The 23,034-nt window shown below is 42.3% G+C and overlaps 1 protein-coding gene and 1 long non-coding RNA gene across 3 annotated transcripts in view; one reads left to right on the top strand and one right to left on the bottom strand.

Annotated features, from left to right (window-relative positions):
- The window catches only part of Ddah1 (dimethylarginine dimethylaminohydrolase 1), a 139,014-nt gene that overhangs the window by 79,794 nt on the left and 36,186 nt on the right, over positions 1-23,034 (bottom strand). The window lies entirely within an intron of this gene.
- On the top strand, positions 15,687-16,876 carry LOC121830359 (uncharacterized). Its single transcript, XR_006073564.1, has 2 exons — positions 15,687-15,766; positions 16,507-16,876. It is a non-coding gene; the product is annotated as an uncharacterized LOC121830359 (long non-coding RNA).

Below are 23,034 nucleotides of genomic sequence, written 5' to 3'. Positions count from 1 at the left end.
TTTTATTTTGGACCATTAATCTGTAATTCAGCGCAGCTGTTAAAAAAAATCAAAGAATGTTTCACTCTGTTTTGTATCAAGTTGTTTACCAGAAAAATAATTCATTCAGCGAAAGACGTAAAATACAGTCGTCCCCATGTGATCACTTACAAATGGATACGAAATGTCTTCTTGGCCAAATTTACTTACTAGATTGTAGCAATATAACTGGTGACAGTAAAAGAACATCTACTGATCCAAAGCAATTTCTGTATCTCAAAAACTACAGCTCTTCTCTTCCTTCTGCTACTTGTAACAGGTTAAGAAATTATTCTACATTTTTTTAACATTTGAAAAGTATTTTAAGCATACACATGCAAAGGTTGATAGAATTTCCCCCTCCATACTGCAATTCACAACTAAAAGTGCAGGCCAACATTAGAACTCACGGGTATTAAGCATTCAATAACATCTATTTTAGAATTCACTTAGAGGCTGCCACAATGGCTCATAATGAGCGTCTGGAGGGGAACTTTGCCTACAGACCACGGGTGACAGGAGGTACAGCTTCAATTGTCCTTACCATAGCTGAGGCCATCAAACTGCCATCCAAAACTGCCTTGGGGAAGCAGTCCCTTGCAATCCTTTCAACAGACTCCCTGTTTGAACATCCGCTGGTGACTGAAGAACTCTGACCTAGAGTGAGCCATGCAGCAAATACTACCAACACCACCACACCTCCAGACAGAAAAAACGAGGAGTCAATTTTCCAGACGCTTGTGGGAATATAAGAGCATGTCTGTGGAAACCAAATCCAAGAGTGCGATGGCATTGTAGACTCAAGTATTTCTTTATACTCTATGTAATGGCTTTTCCGTTCTCGGTGTTTTATAACACATTTCTGAGCCATGATTTAGAAAGTGAGGAGAATTCCCTCCCTCTCCTCTCTCTTCCTCAGTTGTTCCATGGAGTACTCTTGTTGAATCCCAGCACTACAATTTAAGTCACTTTGTGTTGATTTTCTTTACCTAGGAAAACATCATTCTTTAGCCATTAACCCCAAACTTCTTTCCTTTGGATTCTCTTTTGCTTCATTTTTGCCAGAGACTGACTGACTGTAGCTACCTGAGGAGTGGATTACAGTGTAACTGCTGTAGGTAAAGCATGCTAGCCAACACACAACTTCTATATCTTAAGCTGTAACCACATTCTTCTAATACCTTTAGTAAGTTAAAAGCATCTTACAAAATAATTCGGGTCTGGTGGCACAGACCTGTTATCCTCAGAGGAAGGCAAGTTCAAGGTCTTTCTAGGCTACAGAGTGAGTTCAAAGCCAGGCTGAGCAAGAGAGTGAGACTGTGCGACCCTGCTGAAGAAGACTGAAAGAAGATTGGAGATGTGGCTCAGTGACAGAGCACTTGCCTAGCGTAAGTATAAGCTGGTTCAACTCGTAGCACTGGAAAGAAAACCACCTTACTCTATCTAGTATACAATGAGTTTCTGGAATATTTTAAGCCTTCTCCCAACAAAATTCCAATTTATGAACCCTTAAGCACTAGATATTATGACCCACAAGTAAAGTTAATGAGGATAATCCAGGTCAGCATTAGAATTCACCAATACCACAGCCTTACCCTGTCATCCTCCTTCGTCTTCTACAAGTGTTTATGAGGCCTTTCCTTTTCTATACAGAGGCTACAAGGTTCTGTGTCAGGACTGTCTAATGCCTCCTTCACGTTATTCTGAGAGCAAATATGCTGGCAGTTCCCTTCAGTTTAGTTAGGTGGTTCAGGTTGGTATCGTTCCACTTGATCTACTGCCTAGCAGAAGAAAGACTATCTAAAAGAAAGAGTATCTAAACCGTCTCTGAGATTACAGAGGGAAACAGCCAAAGGCCTGAAGAACAGGTCCTGCTTTTCTCTGCTACAGGAAAAATGTACTGCAAAAGTATGGGTGCCTAGTTGTTCAAAGGGTGTGCATCCCAGGTTATCAATGTAGACATGGAGATCTGGCCTTTAAGCAAACACAGGTGTCCAGAAGCCTGGGTGTGTAAGTGGGGTCACTCCTTATTCTTTGCTAGGCTTGGCTTATGGTCTTAAGAAACAGTGCTGTGCTACAGCAACTAGACTGGAAGCAAGGCTCAGTCCCATCCCTGCTACACAACTGCTGTGGTTAGAGCTAGTGTTGAGATGGAAGTCTCCAGAGAAGGTGAGGTCATCCATAAAAAAAGGATATCTGGGAGAAGAGGGAGGCAGGAGCCCAAGAGCCACCAGTATTTTGCTTCTCTGCAAAAGAGAGGGTGTAGGTGCGATGCTCCTTTGGGTCCAGGAGCCCCACATGCAGCAAATGTCCTTCCTCGCCATGCCCCAAACACATGTCTGTTGGAATGAGACACAGGACACTCACACCGTCAACCTAAAACAAACAGGGCTTGGTGGTGAACATACAGGAACGTGCTGACATGAGCCCTGACCATCTGAGACAAGCAGAGAATTAGCACTCATCCTCGAGTCCGCTGCTGGGGCTACTGAGTCCTATAATTACCTGGGATTTTGCGGAAGGTGGGGCCCAAAGGGGCCTAAACAGTCAGACCTTGAAGCAGCATCTGCCACTTGGAGCACCTAGGCCTCTCTCACTCCAAGGCCCAAATTCCATCTCAAAAACTCCTTCTAGGATGTCTGATAGAGTTTACACGAGATGTCCACGAAATGCAGTTTCATTTTGGGAAACTAAGGAATGTGGGAGGGATGGAGTGACCCAGTTTGCTTTCTATTGCTGGGATGAAGCATCATGCAGCTTGGGAAGGAACGGGTTACTTGGATTGGATGTCCTGATCATGGTCCATCATGAAGGGAAGTCAGAGCAAGAAACTCAAAGCAGGAACCTGGAGGCAGGAACTCAAGCAGAGACCATGGAGGAGTGCTGCTTACTGGCTTGTTCCTCGTGGCTTGCTCAGTCTTATGTTTTATATAACTCAGGACCATCTGTCCAGGGTATGTTCTGTGTATATTGGACTGGGCACTCCCACATTAATATTAATTAAGAAAATGTTCCAAAGACATATCCATAGGCCAATTTGATGGAAGCATTTTCTCAGTCGAGGCTACCTCTTTTCCCAGATGATTACAGATTCTGTCAAGTCAACAACAGAAAAAGAAGCTAATCATCACAGTAAGGTTATTTCATCATGAACTCTGAACTCGTGTGTGTGTGTGTGTGTGTGTGTGTGTGTGTGTGTGTGTGTGTGTGGTAGGGGGTGCTAGGCCATATGCTAGGCAAGTGTCCTACCACATTTTTAGCCACTAAACATTTTGCTTGTAAGTTGAGATACATTCTACTCAATCTCTATTTTTTAAATTGATAATTAATTGATGTTAATTGATAATTAATTGATTTCTAATTATCACTTTCAAATCATCAGAATAAAATATGAGCTTCCAGTATTAAGAAAAGCAAATTCAATATCGTGAAATCATTATCAAGTTTGCAAAGAAGATCAATAGAACAGACGCCAGGCATCCATCAACATTTATGAAAGATTATACAGAATACAATAAACTTTGTATTTTAAGATTTACTTCTTCATAATCCAAGAAACAGAAATTGTGTTTATGGGAAATAACATGCTTTAAGATACATCTATGCTTTATGGAGTGGTTAAATCAAGTAAATTAGCATGTGTATTACCTTATGTATTTACCATTTATTTGTGGCAAATGACTTAAAAACTACTCTCTTAGCAATTTCTATAAGTATTGAATGCATTGACATTGTAAAACAAACTGTAGACATTTATAAAGAACCAGTTGGGAAAACAACACTCTTATGATGTTTATCATTCAAAAACCAATCACATCAAAGACTGGAAATAGCCGGGCGGTGGTGGCACACGCCTTTAATCCCAGCACTTGGGAGGCAGAGGCAGGTGGATCTCTGTGAGTTCGAGGCCAACCTGGGCTACCAAGTGAGTTTCAGGAAAGGCGCAAAGCTACACAGAGAAACCCTGTCTTGAAAACCAAAAAAAAAAAAAAAAAAAAAAGACTGGAAATAATATGCTAAATTGCAAAGAAAGTATATAGATGAAAGGAGAGCCATCAAACCACATTCAATAAAAATTGTCATTTGAAACATAAATGTAAATACAATATATTTCTTTAAGGGTTTAGACCTCCCTTGCTGAGTTTTTCTACGGCTGCGTCCACTTCTTGGATATTCCCATTTCCTATATACATGTGTTTTTTTTTTTTTGTTTTTTTTTTTCCTGAGGTGTTATGAGCAGGTCATTTTCTTTCCCCCAAGCAAAAATCCCCCAGCTACTGGTAGACTTTCCATTGCTACCAATTAAATCTCTGGCAAAGTTTTAATTACTAATTTAAGAAAGATGAGACATTTGAAGGTTTAATACATTTTGCCCTTTCTCAGACCACATAGAATAAAATCTTAGTATGCTTGAAAAATCTCTTCGCAGCTGAGAGCAGAGCTGGCCCACAATAGTTGATTCATTGATTCGGCCTGAGTGTGCAGGAATGTCTGCCCAGAGGTCTGAATAAACTCACATTGCTAGACACTATGGTAAAACGTACCCTGACCTCTTAAAACTCTGTCAGGGTGGAAAGCTAAGCTCACAGCTTTCCAGCAATTCACCAGCATCTGGAAAGATGCTTGAGTTTTATAAACATCTTGCTTTTACAGCAACTGATAGACTTTCTTAGATGATCATTTTCACCTAATTAGACAACAGCTGCCATGAATGAGCGATTTCCAAGGGGCACCACTGTGATTTTAAGCAATAAAAACAAAGGTTGTCTATTCCATTTAAATCTGAAAGAAGGCTTTTTGAAATAAAAAACTCAAAGAACTGATTGTGGTTTTTTTTAATACTGACCCAGGGATTTTGTAAGATTATCCTAAATAATGATTTGCACCTTTATAGTTGATAAACAATATGTAAGGTGCACTCAGTGTTTGTTAGTATGTGTCTACAGTCTACACATAGACAATATACTAGGATATACCATATCACATTTAAATAAGATTCAGAAGGTGTCAGCCACTTTGCTTACAGACATCTTATGTCTCTCCTGGCATCCTTTTTACAGGCAAGTTTTATTTCTTCTGCTGTAGAAATGAAATACCGGGCACATGGGTTTTTAAACTGTTAGCTTGAAATCAGCTGTCCTAGGTCCAGGTTGCAATATGGATTTTTCTAGTTTAAAATAGGGTATTAGATTCATGGCTTTCCAACTGCTCACAACTTTAACAGCTGTAACTAAAAAACAAATCATTTGTGAAACCCAATCCTTCTTCTCTAGTGTTAGACAAAGACATCATGATTTCTTCTGGCCTTGATAAATGCATGCCCCAAAGAAGAATTTTCGGGCTTGAAAAGGCTTTGTTTTGAGTTCATCTTTATACTCTCTCCCTTTCCCTTTCATAATAAAACAGTGAAACAGTAAGTTTTTAAAAACCGTTTTAGTATATGTGTGTGTTTATCTATATAAGTGTATGCACACCTGTGTGTGCAGGCACCCATGGAGACCAGAAGAGGGCGTTTGATACTTTGGAGCTGGAGTTATGAGCATTTGTGAACTGCCTGACAAGGGTATTAGGATCCAAACTCAGGTCCTCACGACAGAGCAGCAAGTACTGCTGAGCCATCATTTCATCCCCCAAATAAAGATTAACTGAGAGATTATGCCCTCCACTCTTGGTTCTCCCAGAAGAAATCACTGTTATCATTTTGTGTTGTTTCCTTTCAAACTGTTTTCTATGCATATTCACAATTCTACATATAAAAATATGGTTTTGATTTGTGCTTTTCTCCCTTTTAATATACTGTCATGTATTCTGTTCTTTTTTTTTTTTTTAAAGTACTTCTTGGAAATCTTACTAGTTCTATACCTATAAAGCAACTTGCTTTTAAAAAGTAGTAAGTGGGTCAGGTGGGAGAGACTGTGCAGTAGGTAAGAGCATATACTGCTCTTGGAGAAGACCCAAGTTCAGTTCACAGTACCCATGTCAGGCAGCTCAAAACCGCTATTAACTCCAGCTTGCCAACACCCTCTTTTGGCCTTCAAGGGTGTCTGCATTTAATTGTACACACACACACACACACACACACACACACACACACACACACACACATCTAAAAAAAAAGTATTTTGTAGTACATGGCTTAGTATTTAAAATGGGGCAAATTACATATATCTATTAAAATGTTGGTATTCTCTTATGATGACCAAAATGAATCAAAGAAAACCTAGTATATGAAAATGCAGATGAGGAAGGAGATTCCATGGAAGAGCAGAATCCCTATCAACGGGGTCTAGCTGTTGGGGCTTCCATTGTTCATCCATGGGCTGAGATGGTTCGTGGGAGCTAAGCGTACCCACAGATGTTCTTTACAGCTCCACAGACGGGGTCTCTTGGCCCGGACCCCTGGCAACCATGCCTGGTCTCACCCACGCTTTACCACATTATCACAAAATCACTCAGGACATGTGAAAACATTCAGCTACTGTCACCCATGAAAGAAACCAATAGCAGGCTGATAGAGAGGTGGGAGTCTGAGAAACAGCAATAAACGGTTATGAACTGACTGAATTAAGCAAGCATCTGGAAAAGTGGAACCCGGGTGCTTCGGATCAGGCTGAAAAAAACAGATCAGGAGCAAAGGCCAAGCAAGCAAAGAGAATTCCTACCAGTTAGAAAGGCAGGAGACCCCCTGCAGCCGACGGTCCTTCGCCAGGCAAGGCAAATAAATGGGGGAGCGGAGGTTGTGTTTCTTCACCACGCGGTGCATTCCTTCACTCAACAGCACGGGCTCATTTGATGGCCAGCACTGCCATTCATTTCTTGATCCCTACCCTCAGCCAAGCGACCAGTCATGGAACTTCTGTCTAGCTCCAGAAGCTAGAACAGCAGATAACCATTTCTCCTAAGTCTTAAATGTAAGGACCGTGAGAGACACCTGTGCAGCTCCTGATCTCTGTCATGATGGCAAGCGCTGAGTCGTCTGAGGGCAAATGCAGAGCTCCCCTGCCATTCTGAGGCTCCCCACAGAGTGGATTGCCTACCTGTATTCTAGCCATGCTGGTTTCCGCTGAATGGAGGGGTCTTTGGAAACAGAAGGATCAGCTGACACCTTGGGCCAATCAAGAGCTGACCCAGGACTTAGGCAGATGTAAATGTAAAGCCTATAGCATACTGCCCAGAGAAATTCTCTGCACTGCTATTGTGGAGGCCCAAATTACTTAGGATCCAAGAATCTGAGCTTGCTTTACCCAACAGGGCTGCATAATGGGATGACTGGACCACAGGCATGGTTATCAGGTGTGTGGAAGGGTCTTCACTTGGCTGTATGGTGTGCTTTGATCTTGCAAGGGGGAGGTCTTTTGCCTCTCCCCTTGGCATGTTATAAAAAGCCCTTCTCAATAAAGGATGAGGCCATTGGGTATTGATCCAGACCCTCCTAAAGCTATCCTGTGTTTCTGTCTTTCTCCTTGTCACTATCTTTCTAGCTATCATTTCTTAATTCCTGTTTCCTCCATCTAAGAACCTTTCAAAAGGTGGGAGTGTGCTCCCACATGCTATTACAGGCCTTCCTTCTGAATTACCCAGCCAATGTAGCACCTGCTTGGCTAATTTGAGAGGAAGAAGACTGGGCTGGGGAGAGGACTTGGTTGGTAAAGTGATTACCACAAGCACAGAGACCTGAATTTGATCCCCAGAACCCATGTAAAAATGCTGGGTGTGATGGCAAACACCTGTAACCACAACACTGGAGAGTTGGAAGCAGGCTGACCTCTAGAGCTTGCTGGTTAGCCAGTCTAGAGAAATCAGTGAGCTTCAGGCCAATGAAGAAGCCATGATTCAAAAAAGGCAGGAGAAGGGGAAATGGGTTGATCAGTAAAGTACCTGCTGCACAATTACGAGGACCCAAGTTCAGCTCCCCAGTACCCATGTGAAAGAGAAGATATGGGTATGCATGTCTATAATCACAGCACAGAGCGTGCTGGTCTGTCAGTCTAGTCAAATGGCAAGTACTGAAGTCAGTGAGAGGCCCCATCTCAAAAGACAAGATAAAGAGCAAGACTGACATCAATGTGTGTATATGTATACAACACACACACACACACACACACACCTGAGGAATGATACCCCATGTTGGCCTCTGGCCTCCACAGGCCAGTGCACACACATGCACATGTACCAATACATAATAGTCACATGTCTACATAAATAAGTAAATAATATATAAAAGTAAATACATACTCTTTTTTTAAACAAAGAGGATTTTTTTTTAAAATCCCTATATGCACCAAATTCCTGGGACAGTAGCAATAGCAGGGAATTCAATATGTCTTTGGAAGCCAGTTTAAAGTGTTTGTAAGGTTTTGTTTTAGGGTTTTGGATAGACTCATTGCAAACTATCTTCCTAATTCAGTTTGTTCTGACAACACAGGTTCCGTGAGGGCGAAGTCCAGCATGTATCTGTTCCATTGTTATTTGTTATGTGATACAAACAGAGAAATGGCCTGCAGTTGGAGCCCACGGGATTCTACCTAATGGGAAACCGAGTACTTGTTCATTTGCCTCTTCTGATTGGACCCTCCTAACAAATCTCAGTGTCTCAGCCAACCAAGTGTGGTGGCACACGTTTGCAGTCCCAGTATGTGGGAGACAGAGACAGGAGGATCAGGGATTCAAGGTCATCCTTGACTATAAAGCAACTTTGTAGCCAGTCTGAGCTACAGGAAGCTCCTTCTTTAAAAAAAATGAGTGTAATGTCCCTCCATTCAGAGCAATACAATCTCCCCACGGTGGCCAGTTTCTTATCATTACTATCTCTGCCTTTGTCTGGTATTTCCCCAATAGAAAACTCTTTATGTCTAGTCAGTGTGGTATAATCCAAAGGTTTCCCCCATAAGTCCCCTCTTTCTGCCCTCAAGATGTTGAGAGGACCTCCCTTCTCTCCATCCTTGGGAAAGCACGGTATCAGTTTCCTAGGCAAATACTATGTACACAATATTTCAGTGAAAGGTTATTTTATTAGTGTTTCAAGGAATCATGATGTAACTAGAGTAAAATGTAAAATAAAACCAGCACTGTAGAAGTATTGGTAGAGGAATTGATAAAAAAGAAAGCAAGGCATGAAGACGCTTTACAATCTCAGTATGTGGGAAGGCCGGCCTAGGGATACACAGTGAGAGTCTGTCAGAAACAAAAGTATTAAAATAAAAAATATCACTGGAAACTTTTACCTGTGGTATTTTACAGCAGAACTCACGTGCCGGCTTGCAGTGACCGTATCATGTTCCAATGAGTTCTGATAGAATCACGGATTTCATATACTTTACATGTTTGACTGAGTCTTTGACAAATTGGGAGAAAAGCAGCTTGCTTACAGTTTTATCACACAAGGGCACTGCGTCCCAGTCCTGTGAACCTGGGCCTTTGCACATATTTTTTGCAGCTGCCGATCCAGTCCTGAGCCAAAGCTGTGCTTTGAAAGCTTGGATTCCTATGTGTTATGATAATAGGCCAGAGTCTAGAAATGCCTTGGAAAATCTAACACTCTGGCTATTTAACAAGGCTTCTGAAGAAACAGTTTAACATCTGGACTCAAGCATTCTGTGGAAATCTAAGAACAACAGAGCAAAGAATATTCCTTTCAGTAACAGGGAAAATGTAGCACTTCTCTCTCGTCCGTCGTTAAATGGGTTTCTTGGATAAAGCACCTGTGCTATGTGCAGATTCGTGGTGGAGAAAATGGGACTTCTGGACAGTTATCACTGAACGTATTTCCTGAACATGCTTCTTCAGGCTTTCAGCATGACTGTCTTCCAAAACTCAGCTCAGAAAACCAAACAAACATGCAAGCAAAGCCTTCCTTCTGAGCCCTTCCAAAGGACGTTGACTGAGAACAGACTATGTAGTGTCATCATTACCTACCTACAGATTCTGTGGACCACATGGGGCAGGAAGGCTCCTCATCTCTTGGCCATCAAAACAAAGACTAGGCTAATGAGAGAGGTGTGTGAACAAATCTACTCCATCCACGTGTTCCACAGCACAGAAGCCATCAGAGCTGAAGACCCAGAGGCCCGGGGAAGCCTTTTATGTTTAGGTAGAGCGAAGTTAGACAGCTGCTGTTGAAATGTGGTCAGACTGTTGAAATGTGGCTGTGATGGTGGATGAGGAGGGACCGAATAAGGCCTGCCTGTTCAGAGTCTACGTGGCTTCTCTGGAGACCACTCTTTCACGAGAATGGAGAAAGAACTCTCTGTGAGGACAGTCTTTAAGGGAGAATGGAGAGTGATCTTTCTGGGAGTCACAGCTACTCTTGAGATGGAGTTCTAGTTCCCTATGACCCATCTAGAGATGCAGAAACGCCATTTTTCTCTGACTCCCTTGGGGGTAAAGCAGGTTGAAGGGACAAGAGGAGGGGAAGGTCAGAGAGATTTCACCTCAGAGGCCTCCCGATATCCTTTCGTTCAAAGGTCTCAGCATGCAGGTCTCATACACTTATGCACTGTGTGTAGAGCCCCAATAGGAGCAAAGCCAATGGCTGAATAGCTAGCTGCATTTATGAAATCTCTAAACAGCCACGGCAACACAAATCAAATGCAAAAGTGGTTATTTTCCACTGAATTTCTACAAACTTTATCTACTAAAATATGTACCTTACTATGATAACGAAGCTAGTTCAGTATTTAATGTGTCAGGCTCTGTGAGTTTAACTTTGAAAATGATCATCAGCCCTTTCTGCTTATGAGTAACTGAAACATTAGCACACTGGCATGGAGGAGCTAACACTCAGAAAAACAGAAGAACTCAGAAGCAGATACATACATATGTAGGATATTACAGTGGTGGGGGGGGTGAGCGCATAACTCAGGACAAAGAAAGCATTGTAGACTAGTGAGCAAAAGACAGCCTATTCAAAATGGTGCCAGGAGAGTCAGTTCTCCATGTGGGAAAAAGAAAGAAATTGGACTCCTTGTTTATATAATACACAAGAACATATTTCAAGTGAAAGTAAGGTCTTAAAAGTGCAAAGTCTAAAGCTTTTAGAGGACAGTATCAGAAATGACCTGCCTATTTTAAAATAGTTTCCATTCATCAGAAAACACCACAAAGCAAAATGGCAAACCTCAAACTTAAGAGATGACCACTTCAACATGTATGACACGGGAAGTTTCTAGAACACACCAAGAATTCCTCTGAAGAAGAAAACCAGCCCAATAGAAAACAGGCAATCAGTAGACTGGGGAATTCCAAGCAAGCAGAGACTCAAAGAGTTCTCAGCGTATGGGGAGTACTCTCAAAGGTACTCTACTTGGAAACAGAATGAACGAAAACACAAACAGCCCATAAACATACAAGAAGAGCAGATAGCAGGAGAAATAAAAGCAAAAGCCACAGATGGTGGTGGCGCACACCTTTAATCCAAGCTCTCTGGAGGCACAGGCAGGTGGATCTCTGTGAATTCAAGGCCAGCCTGTTCTACAGAGTGAGTTCCAGGACAGCCAGAGCTACACAGAGAAACCCTGTCTCGAGAGTAAAAAAAAATGAAAGCCACAATGGGATACCATTCCAAGTTCACTACACTGGAAGATACCAAAGTCAAAGAATTTGGAGTCTCAGAGGATGTGATGCCCCACAGGCACCCTCAGCTTTTGCCTGTCTGAACATCAGCGAGGCAGTCACTTAAGAATGTTTTACTCTCTGTTCTTGATCCAGCTGGGATCTCCCGCTCTCTTTCCCTCGACCCTCGCCCTTCATTGCTCCCACTCATGTCCAGGTTGTTCATGTAGATCTCAGCCATTTCTCTGTCACTGGGCGATCCCTGTGTCTTTCTTGGGGTCCTGTTTTCCAGGTAGCCTCACTGGTGATGTGAGTAGCAGTCCAGTCATCCTTGTTCCCTATCTAGTATCCTCCTCTGAGTGAGTACATACCATATTTGTCTTTCTGAGTCTGGGTTACCTCACTCAAGATGATTTTTTCTAGATCCATCCATTTGCCTGCAAACCTCATGATGTCATTGTTTTTCTCTGCTGAGTAGTATTCCATTGTGTATATGTGCCACAATTTATTTATCCATTCTTCAGTTGAAGGGCATCTAGGTTGTTTCCAGGTTTTGGCTATTACAAACAATGCTGATATGAACATAGCTGAGCAAGTGCTCTTGTGGTATGATTGAGCATTTCTCGGGTATATGCCCAAGAGTGGTATAGCTGGATCTTGGGGAGATTGATTCCCAATTTTCTAAGAAAGCGCCATATTGATTTCCAACGTGGTTGTACAAGCTTGCATTCCCACCAGCAGTGGAGGAGAGTTCCCCTAGTTCCACATCCTCTCCAGCATAAAGTGTCTTCAGTGTTTTTGATCTTAGCCATTCTGACAGGCATAAGGTGGTATCTCAGAGTTGTTTTGATTTGCATTTCCCTGATGTTGGAGAACAAGGAATAGGAGACCATGGTAAATGAAGACCACATGAGAAAAGGAAGAAACAAAGTGCTAAAGAGGCCCACAGAAATCCACAAAGATACCCCCACAAAAGACTGCTGGCAATGGTCGACAGACAGCTGGGACTGACCTACTCTGGTGATGGGATGGCCAAACACCCTAATAGTTGTGCCAGAAACCCCATCCAAGGACTGAGGAATCTGGATGCAGACATCCACGGCTAGGCCCCCGGTGGAGCGCCGGGAGTCTAATTAGCGAGAATTGTTGAAACCAAGGTTGGATAAAGTACAGGGACAAATAGCCAAACGAATGGAAACACATGAACTATGAACCAAAGGCTGAGGGGCCCCCAGCTGGATCAGGCCCTCTGAATAGGTGAGACAGTTGATTGGCTTGATCTGTTTGGGAGGCATCCAGGCAGTGGGACTGGGTCCTGTGCTCATTGCATGAGTTGGCTGTTTGAAACCTGGAGCTTATACAGGGACACTTGGCTCAGTCTGGGAGGAGGGGACTGGACCTGCCTGGACTGAGTCTACCACACCTGCCTGGACTGAGTCTACCAGGTCGATCTCAGTCCTCGGGGGAGGCTTTGCCCTGAAGGAGGTAGGAATGGGGGGTGTGCTGGGGGGAAGGGGAGGGGGGCAGGAAGGGGGAGCACAAGGGAATTTGTGGCTGATATGTAGAACTGAATGGTATTGTAAAATAAAATAAAAGGGGGAAAAAAGAATATGTTTTAGCCTAATTTAATATATCTGAAAATCCTACAACCCAGCTCTGCTCCTAGGAGTCGATCTGAGAATCTCCTACACACGTGGCTTAAGTGACAAGTGAAGACTGTATTGACTGTGGATCAGTTACATCAGCAAAAACCTAGTGACCACACCAATCTAAATCAGCAGGAGAATGGGTGAGCGGGATGCATCCACACACAAGAATACAGGGCAAAACACAGCTGTGCAAAGAAGGAAGTCACACAATCATGACTCTAGGTACATTAAGCTCAGTGACACTAAATATTATTTGGGGGCAATACATAGGTCATCAGTTATAATGAAAAATAAGGACAGGCTGACATAAAATTCAGAAGAACAGTTGTAGGGAAATGTGGGAAGGACATGCTTTAGGGAAGGTACACGGGGCTTCCAAGTTTTGATTACTTCCTCGCTGCACTAAGAACAGAAGTGTTTATTTTGTTTACTTTTCTTTAAGCTAGTTACAGCATTAAAATGTCTGTATATATGCTTTCTTTTTCCTTCTTTTCTCCTTTATTTCCTTCCTTCTCTCCTCCATCCTTCCCTTCTTCTCTCTCTCCCGGCCCCTCCTTTCCCTCTTCTCTTTTGCCCCTCCCCCAATCAGTGATCAAACACGCAGTAGGTTGGGTGCTCCCTGCCTATCCCGTCATTTTCCTCTGTGTGTGTGTTATGTGTGTACTCATGTCCATGCACACAGGCACAGGCATGTGTCTGTACACACAAGTGGAGGTCAGAGGTCAATGTGGGGGCTGTCTCTGCCTCCCCAGAGCAGAGATTACGGGTGTGTACCACCTGTCTGGTTTTTTACATTAGGCGCTGGGGATCTGAACTCTTTCTTGTCCATATGTTTGAGCGGCAAGTCCTTCACCAAGACATCTCCCCAGTCCTGCTTTGTTAATTAAGAACAGTAATTTAAAATACTGTGAATTAATTAAAATATTTAATTAAATAACTTAAATTGAAATCATCAATAACCCAATAATTGAAATAATCACAAAACAATATTAAGTGAAATTAAAATCAAAATAATTAAAAATTTATGGGTAATTTTATAAGATGATATGTGAACTTCATTATGAAGGAACCAAACTCAATCTAAATCTTACCATAGGAACTATTAATATATTTCTACCACAAAATGGTATTATAATAAACAAAATAACCTCATAGATTAACTTATGTTTATATTTATACTTTCTGAGTTTTGACTTTGCTCATGTTGGGACATAGTTGCATATATATAGATACATGCATACACACACACACACACACACACACACAAATACACACTATATATGTGTATTTGGTGTGACATTGGTGGTTTAGTGGTGAGCACAGCCACCCTCCTCTCTCCCTCATATATATGAATATGTATTTTAATCTTTTACTCTAAAAATATCACTTGTATTGTTGTGGTCTTTATGTAACTGATTTTTTTGTTTTCCTTTTGTAAATGCTATTTGATTAGTTTGATTATCTGCATGGAAATGCTTATGCAGATAACAATTTTTCAAATTTATTTTTATAAACAAGTGTCTCCAGTTTCTGCAGAGGAGTTCAGAATCCTGGGGTCGGCTCTGGAGAAGGCAGGACAGCCAGTGTTTCCTAACCAAGTTCTTGAAAAGCTTTCAGTGGGTAGTGCAGTCCTGCATGGAACACCATGAAAGATCACACTGGATTTTATTTTTTAATAATACAATCTTTGTGGATGAAACCCACTAGCTATGAAATGAGCAAATTACTAAACTGGAGGGGAAAAATCTGATTTTAGTGATGGGACACTCCTGGCTCCTTGAGAGGATTTGCAGCTCCCCCAAAGCTGAGCTGTCTGGGCTGGATAGCTGTGTGGAGCACAGCATGCAGCCAGGAGCTGCCTGGGGCCAAGGAAAGCCACCTCCCAGCAAGACTGGATGAGTCTGCCTGATGGGGGGGGATCAGGAGAGAAGCCGGGCCAGGCCATGGCCGGGAGCCCCATTCAGAGAAGCCAGTGGGCTCAATAGTCTTGCTTTCTAAGAATTTTAAGTTCCATCTCTTCCATCATGCCTGTCTCTGGTCCTCTCCCCAGTGCTAATACGTCCCTCCCTCAGCTCTGCTGACCATTGAGTCCAGTCATTTTTTTCTGAGGATGTGAACAATGGGTTTGTTGCAGAAAACCACAGTTGGTCTATGAATCCCATCTCACTCTAGGGAAATCTGAACACCCTAAAAGCGTCTGTCTTTATCAGCTCCCCCTGCTTCTTCCCGTAGTCAGTACCATCTTCCCACACAAAAGAGAGAGAAACAATCCCTAACTGTCATCTCTACGTCCCAAATGGCATTGGTTTAATTTATCTACACTGTAAAAGCTGTGCTGCTCATAAACTGTAAATGGAGGTAAGGTAACCGACTGCAAATAATTGCAAAATATTCCAATCTGAGGTCACTTTAAAGGGTGGCCTTCAGGGGTGTTTCCAATCTTTTATTTATTTACTTATTTATTTTGGCAGTACTGGGGACTGAAGTTATTTGAGGCCAACACTATACAGCTGAGATATGTCTCCAGGCCTCTAGGATGTCTTCGAAATGTAAGTATTACACACATTAACACACCACATTCCATTCTCCTAACGATTACAAATGATGCTCGCGCTGGGGCCAGGCAGGAGGAAATGGTGGCAAATGATAAGCGTTCAAAGAGTTTGAGCAGGGATGGACATAATGACGAAATCTGTGGTGCTCTTGGAAAACATTCCTGTGAGAGGCCCAAACACAGGCTGCAGCTCTTTGAACCTCATTTGTCATGAAGCTGCAGTTGCTGCTGTGGACAGATAAGATCCAAGAGCAAACACAACCGCAGAGGTCTGGGTCGACACGAGCCTTATCTCTGCAGCTGGCCCTCCTCTATTCACAAAATTGGCCCAAGAAAAGCATTTTTCCTGACAATTCATGCTCTCCCGGAATTGCAACCAAAAGAGAAAGCATGAAATGTTAATTTTTCTTCTCTTCCATTAAGATAAGACTGAGAAACATCAGTAAAATAAGAAATTTATTAAGTCCTTTAAAATACAAATTTCTTATATATGGTTTTCATTACATATAATTTGACACTCTAGGGTTTATAATTTATAAAAACACAAAGTAAAAGACCATTAATTTGGTCTGGAATGGGGGCAACTTTACAATCTAAAGCTCTGGTGGGACATAATTTATGGACCAACGCTAAAAGAAGGCCTCACAATTTATGGGGATTAAATATCTCATTTACATAGCTCAGTTTAAGTGCCCACATTTTCAGAGGAATCAACAAAATGTTTTTGTCCTTTAGGTTCTTGTTCAAGCAGTCTGAGTGTGAAGCAACTCTTTGGTCATTGGAACCTTCTCTCTCAGTTCTCTGGAAAGTCACTGACATCTCCTCTCAGCCCACGTCCACACACATTATTCTCAGTGCTGGTGCTGGGCGCTGAAGCCCCAGGACATCCATGGATGCCATGCTGAGGTTCCTGGCTATGGCTGAGGTCATTGCAGAGTAAAGGCATACACAGCATGAGTCAGGAGTAGCCTGTCACATGTCCCTAGCTGGACTCTGTCTTCTTCTGTGTAGCTGGATGAAGAGATTAGTGTCGTGTGTGCTGTATTCGTTACTTTGCCATTGATGTGACCAAACACCGGACATAATACAACTTAATGGAGAAAGGTTTATTGTCCATGAGGAGGCTTGCTTCCCTCAGGGAGGATCAGGGAACAGGTGGGACCGGAAATGGAGATGGGCTATGAATCACAGGGCTTACCCCTCGGTGACCTACCTCCTCCAGACAGATCTGACCTTTCAAAGGTTCCCCAATATCTTCAAACAGTACCACCAGCCATTGACCCAGTGTTTGAATACATGACCCCATGGAGGGTATTATATATGCAAACCTTCACATATTCCTCTGAAAAGGGAACCTCAGATTCAGCCCAACCATCATTCTGGTCACAGCAATGATGTAGGTTCTGTAATTGTGGGGTGCAGAGGATCACAGGGAGACTGTTCACCCCGAATTTCACATGAATAGTCTCTTGAAATTAAGTCTTGTCACAGGGTGGGAATGAAAAAGTCTAGGGAACACATTTTTAAAAATCTTGTTTTAAGGACAGTTTTGGACTTACATAAAAATTTTAAGCCAGTACAGTGTTCCCATGCACCCTGCCAGTTCCCTCAGTTACTGACACAGTAACTATTATGGTACATTCAGTATCATACATTGCTACATTGTCAATGATGAACTAGCAGGACAAGAAGAATCAAGGCCAGATTAGGACATTATCCATTTCTCACCCTATCTCCCTAAGGCGTCTCTCGACTGTAACATTTCTTTTAAATTTCACTTACGTGGACAACCTGAACAGCTTTAAGGAGTGCCAGTCAGCTTTTATGTTTTCTTTGGAGAAGGTCCCCTAACTCTGGATCTGATTGACATCCTTTCCTCCTGAGAGGTCACCTTTACAGTTTGCAGGAGGGCGGAGAAGAAGGAGGTGACGACTCACCACTTTACACAACGGCACCCTCTGGGCAGGGACCTAGCCTGCTGACAGTGGCCTGGACCGCCTGGCTGAGGCAGTGTGTGTCCAGCGCTCCCTGCAAAGCTTCCTCCCTGATCTCCTCCGCCCACTTTTCCATAGTGTCTCTCTGGAAGGAAGCTGCTCCATGCAGTCTATGTTTAGGGAGCAATGAGTGTTGGGTTACCTCCCTGAAGGCAGAATGTCTGAATAAACGTTTTTAAATTCTTATGTGGGGGAGATGTGTCTTTTCTCCCACATATGTATTTGTTCAGTGACTTGCTTACATGAGGAGAGCCTCAAGGATATTTATGTCACACTCTAGGTTACAACCTAAGAGCACTTGATTTTCTTGCTCAAACTGCTCCTTGTTTGGCCATTGGGAACTTTTCAGTCGGCTTCTGGGTGCCCCCTGACACCCTGGACCTACTCACTACTGGGGTACTGCTCCTTCTAATCCGTCAGTCACTAAAGCACAGAAATATACGTGTATGTGTATGTGCACATACAATACTTATTATATGAACTCAAACATCTGTGAGCGTCTCCACATGTAACCATCTGCATTTCCATAATCAAATGTGGATTCACAGCAATACCTTCAAGTCTAATCCACTGCTGTGTGGATCTGTAAACTCGCTGGTTCCCACCATCTGCTCACCCAACTTTTCACTCCGGCAACATCGGAACCCAGGCCACCACTAGTCACAATGTTTAATAGTTGCTTCTGCTTCTAACCTGAGGGCTTTTCCTCATTTCTAAAGTTTCCTAGGTCAGCAGTTCTGTCCCTCCCTCCCTCTCCCTCTGTCCCTCCCTCCTTCCCTCCCCCTGTAAAGTTGTTTCAGACACTGTAATATAAATACAATTTTAATGATTCTGCTTCCCATTGGGAACTCCCCACCCCTTACATGCTTTCTTGGTTTGCATACATCAGTATGCTCGTTTGCATCTTTTCTGTGGTGCCATGCAGTGCTGTAGGTGATTACAGAGGCATGCTATCGCGTAACCATAACAGAAATGCCACACAGAACGGTTCCACTGTCCCACCAAATACCCAGGACTTCACCTAGTCACTCTCCATCCCAATCACTAATCCTTTTGTGCTGCTGTGGTTTGTGTCTTCCGAGAGGGTATATAGCAGGAATCATTGTATTCAGATGGATTTGTTTCAGTTAGCAAGGCATATTAAAGATCTGTTTGTGTCTTACGCAACTTACTGTTCATTTCTTCTTATTGCTAAATAATTTCCCCTTATATGAATGCACGTAATTAGCTTATTCCTTTACTTACAGGATATCTTGTTGCTTCCAGGGTTGGGTGATTATGTATACACTACAATACATAATTAAATGCCAGCAACTGTGTGGACCTAAATTTTCAGTTGATTTGAATGACTGGCCAAGGACACAGTTGCTGGACTATAAGGTAAGGTTGTTCAGGCTTTGAGAGAAGATGCCACAGTGGCTGTGCTGTTTTACGTTCCTGTTAGCGGTAGGAATTCCTCGTTTCACATCCTTGCCACGCAGACGATAGTAACATTTTTTTATTTCAACCATCTTGTAAGACAAGTTATGTCCCTCTTTTTAATTTATAATTTGTTAACAACAAATGACATTGAATATCTTCTTATATTTTTTTATTTCCATTTTGTATGTTTTATTTATGGAGAAATCAACTTATTAATCATACTTTTTTATTGTTGAGCTTTGTTGTTTTCTTGGTTTTTTTTGTTTTTTTTGGGGGGGGGGGAATAGATCTCTCCATGTAGCCCTGGTTATCCTGGGACTTGCTATGTAGACCAGGCTGGACCTGAAATCCACAGAGAGATCTGCCTTCCACTACCTCCCACATGCTGTGACTAAAGGTGTGCACCAAGCTCGCCTTTATTGTTGAGTTTTTAGAGTTCTTTGGATATTTTGTATAGAAATTCTCGACCAGGTATGTGTTCTACAAATATTTTAACTCCATCTGTAGCTCATCTTTTATTCATGTAACAGAATCCAGCCACATAGGCACCCTTATCTCAAACCCACAGCCTTTAGATCTGTGAATGACCCCTCACTGTTTAAGCTGCCTAACTGTGGATCTTGTTATGATAGCCCGAGAAGACTAACCTAAGGGCCTTTTAAAGATCCTTGTCAAAGATCAGTTACCTATACTTGTATGGCTTTATTTTTACATGTTTTTTTTCTAGATTAAAAATTCCAATTGCTGGTAGAGACGTGGCTGACTTTGTGTATGAATAGTGTGTCCTGAGAATTTGCTACATTTCTTTTTTAGTTCTTGGAAATTTGTGTGTGTGTGAGTGTGCACATGCGTGTGTGTGAATGTCAATCCTTTGAAATTTTCCTATGTAGAAAGTCATGTCATTTTAAAAGGGCAGTTTAGTTTTTCTTCCTTCTCTCTCTCTCTCTCTCTCTCTCTCTCTCTCTCTCTCTCTCTCTCTCTCTCATTATTTTCTTGTCTTAGTACTAGCTAGGACTTGCAGTACCTGCTCCTAATCTTAAAGAGCAGATATTTAGCTTGTTACCTTTAAGTATATATTTGCTGTAGGGATTTGGTATGTGCCATTTTTAAAAGGAATTTTGCCATATTTTATTATTTTTACTGTGCTCAGGGGTGGGTGGGTGGTATGCCCGCCACGGTGCATGTGTGGAGGTCGGAGGACAACTTGCAACAGTTGGTTCTCTCCTACCATGTGGGTCCCAGGAGATCAAATCCAGGTTTGCCGTCGACTTCATGCTCTCAGCCATCTTGTTGGCTGCTGGTTGGAAGAAGTTCTTTGTCTAGTCAAGGCAGCTCCTCTCCAGTTTTGGCTTGACGAAGCTTTGCTTGCTTTGTTCTTGTTTGTTTTTGTAATTGTGAAAGGGTGTTTCCTCACATAGTTTTCTCTTTATATGTGGATATGAATGTAAGATTTTTCTTCTTTTTGCCTACTGATCTGGAAGATTATGTTGATATTCAAGTGCTGAATTAGCCGTGTATACCTGGAATAAATGCTACTAGTCATGGTATATAATTGGTTCATATATTATTGGATTCAGTTTGTTAGTATTTTGAGGACTTTAAAAATTATTCATTTATTTTATTCCCCAGTGTATGTGTGTGTGCAATGTGTATGCAGGAGCCTGAGGTGATCAGAAAAGGGCATCAGATCCCCTGGAACTAGAGTTATAGGCAGTTGTGAGGTGGCATGTAAGGGTTTGGGAACTGAACCCAGGTCCTCCATAAGAGCAGCAAGTGCCCTTAACCACAGAGCATCACTCCAGCCAAGAGAGTTATATTTAAAGTCAACGTTCATAAGAAGTGTTGGCCTTAAAGCTTTTCATACAATGTCTCCATCCGCTCAGTAATAGGATGACGTTAGCTTTGTCGGGTGAGTTAGCATATGTTCTCTCTGCATCTGTTTTACGGAAGAAATCATGGGGAACTGCTGTCTTCTCTTTCTTTCAATGTTTGGTAGAACCCAACAATAAAAGCAATTTGGCTTGACGCCTTTCACTTTTAAGATGATTAATTAGATGGTGCTGGAGATGGCACAGGGTCTCTGAAACCAAGACGAAGTCTGAAGTATGGGTTTACAGCCGTGCACAGCTTTGTTTTCTGCATGGGTATAAAGGAAGGTGTTTCCGTCCACACACGATGCAGGAAAAGGGGTCCTTCATGGGTGCTTTCGAAGACCCATTCGCTCACTTTCCTCCCGTAGCCAGTGTCGCTGTCTTCTCAAACACAAAGGGGCATCATTATCAGCTTACAGTCTAGTCCATGCAGTGTGCAATTACAAAGCATCATTCAAGTTTCTGAGTTCCTAAGACTTCATAAAGGGATATAGGAAGCCACCCAAAAGGAAATATCTCAGCTTTGAGATTTTAAATTAAAATTTTTGTCTTTCAAATTTTCTTTAGTGATTGTATATTAATTTTATCACCATACAAAAGTTATAAAGTAGATGGGAATCACTGTTGCATTTCCTTTCTAGAGTGTCAACATAAAACAAGAAGAAGATATAAACACACAGGACATTAATTACATAAACAATTAGTGAAAATGATCATTCGTTAGGTTATTGTCACAGGCTGCAGGAATCTGTAGCTCTTGTGGCAAAATATTTATTTGTGCTCTGCTAAGAGACTTCCAATATTTCAATTATTGAGGTCATGCAGTACATTTTTAAATTAAACCTTCCTTTGCAGTTCATTTTCAGGTGAGCTGTCAAGTCGTATCAACTGCTGGGTGTAATTAGGTGCTACATTTCACACTTCAGTTCTTTCATGTTGAAACTACATCTCACTTCAGGACTGTAGTTTTAGATTTTCACTTTCAAAGACAATCCATCGCTTTTCATATATATATATTATACCTCCTTTCTTTCTACAAGCTACAAACTTCTCTGGGCTCTGGGCAGGGAGAATGTGCAGCTCGTTGGTAAAGCAGGCAAAGGGCCTGGGTTCAATTTCCAGGGCACAAAAGAAGAGAGAGAGAAAGGGGGGTAGCAAGGGATGGGGAGAGGAAAGGAGGAGAAAAGGAAGAGGGACAAGAGGCAGGGAGGGGGAGAATAAAAGCGAGGAAGAGAGAGAAAAGGAATGTGCTTTCCTCTTGTAAGCCCCAACTCCAGATTCTACAGATACAGCATTATATTTCTTTGGTGGGTAAATGGAGTTATACTTTCCTACTTTTATAATGAGACTGGCTAAAAAAAACCCGAAAAATCCACAAACTGTCAGACATATTACAGAATGCATTTATGTGTATGTGTGTGCATGGTATATGTGTGTGGTGTATGCACACGTGTGTGCATAGGCATGCGCTCCCTTATCCACTCCTGTGTATGCAGCGGCCAGCAGAGGACAACAGGTGTACTGTGCTATCACTCTCACAAAACCTGGAGCCAAGCTGAGCATCACAAAACCTGGAGCCAAGCTGAGCATCCGCAGAGATATTCCTGTCTCTTCCAGCCCACAATAGTGCTGCTGTGTGTGGTTGCTGGGATCTGAACTCAGCACAGCAAGAACGCTCTTTTGTTGTTGTTGTTTAAGACAGAGTTTCTCTGTGTAGCATTGGCTGTTTTAAGAGAGACTATGGCTCTTGCAGAGGACCTGGACACTCACATCAGGTAGCTCACAATAACTTGTAACTGCAGCTCTATGGCGCTCCCACATCTCTGGCCTCCGAGGGCACTGGCAGCGCATACCCATACCCAGATCCACACACATACACATAGACATGATTAAAATAAGTCTTTAAAATATTTAGGGAGTGTCAGATCTTGCTCTAACTGCTACAGGTATGTGTGAATGAAATAGTTTTTAACACG

This window comes from Peromyscus maniculatus, chromosome 6 (genome assembly GCF_049852395.1).
Source record: "Peromyscus maniculatus bairdii isolate BWxNUB_F1_BW_parent chromosome 6, HU_Pman_BW_mat_3.1, whole genome shotgun sequence".
NCBI classification, from domain to species: domain Eukaryota; kingdom Metazoa; phylum Chordata; class Mammalia; order Rodentia; family Cricetidae; genus Peromyscus; species Peromyscus maniculatus.
The sequence above is the reverse complement of the archived record's forward strand: the minus strand, read 5'-3'. Positions and strand labels throughout refer to the sequence as shown.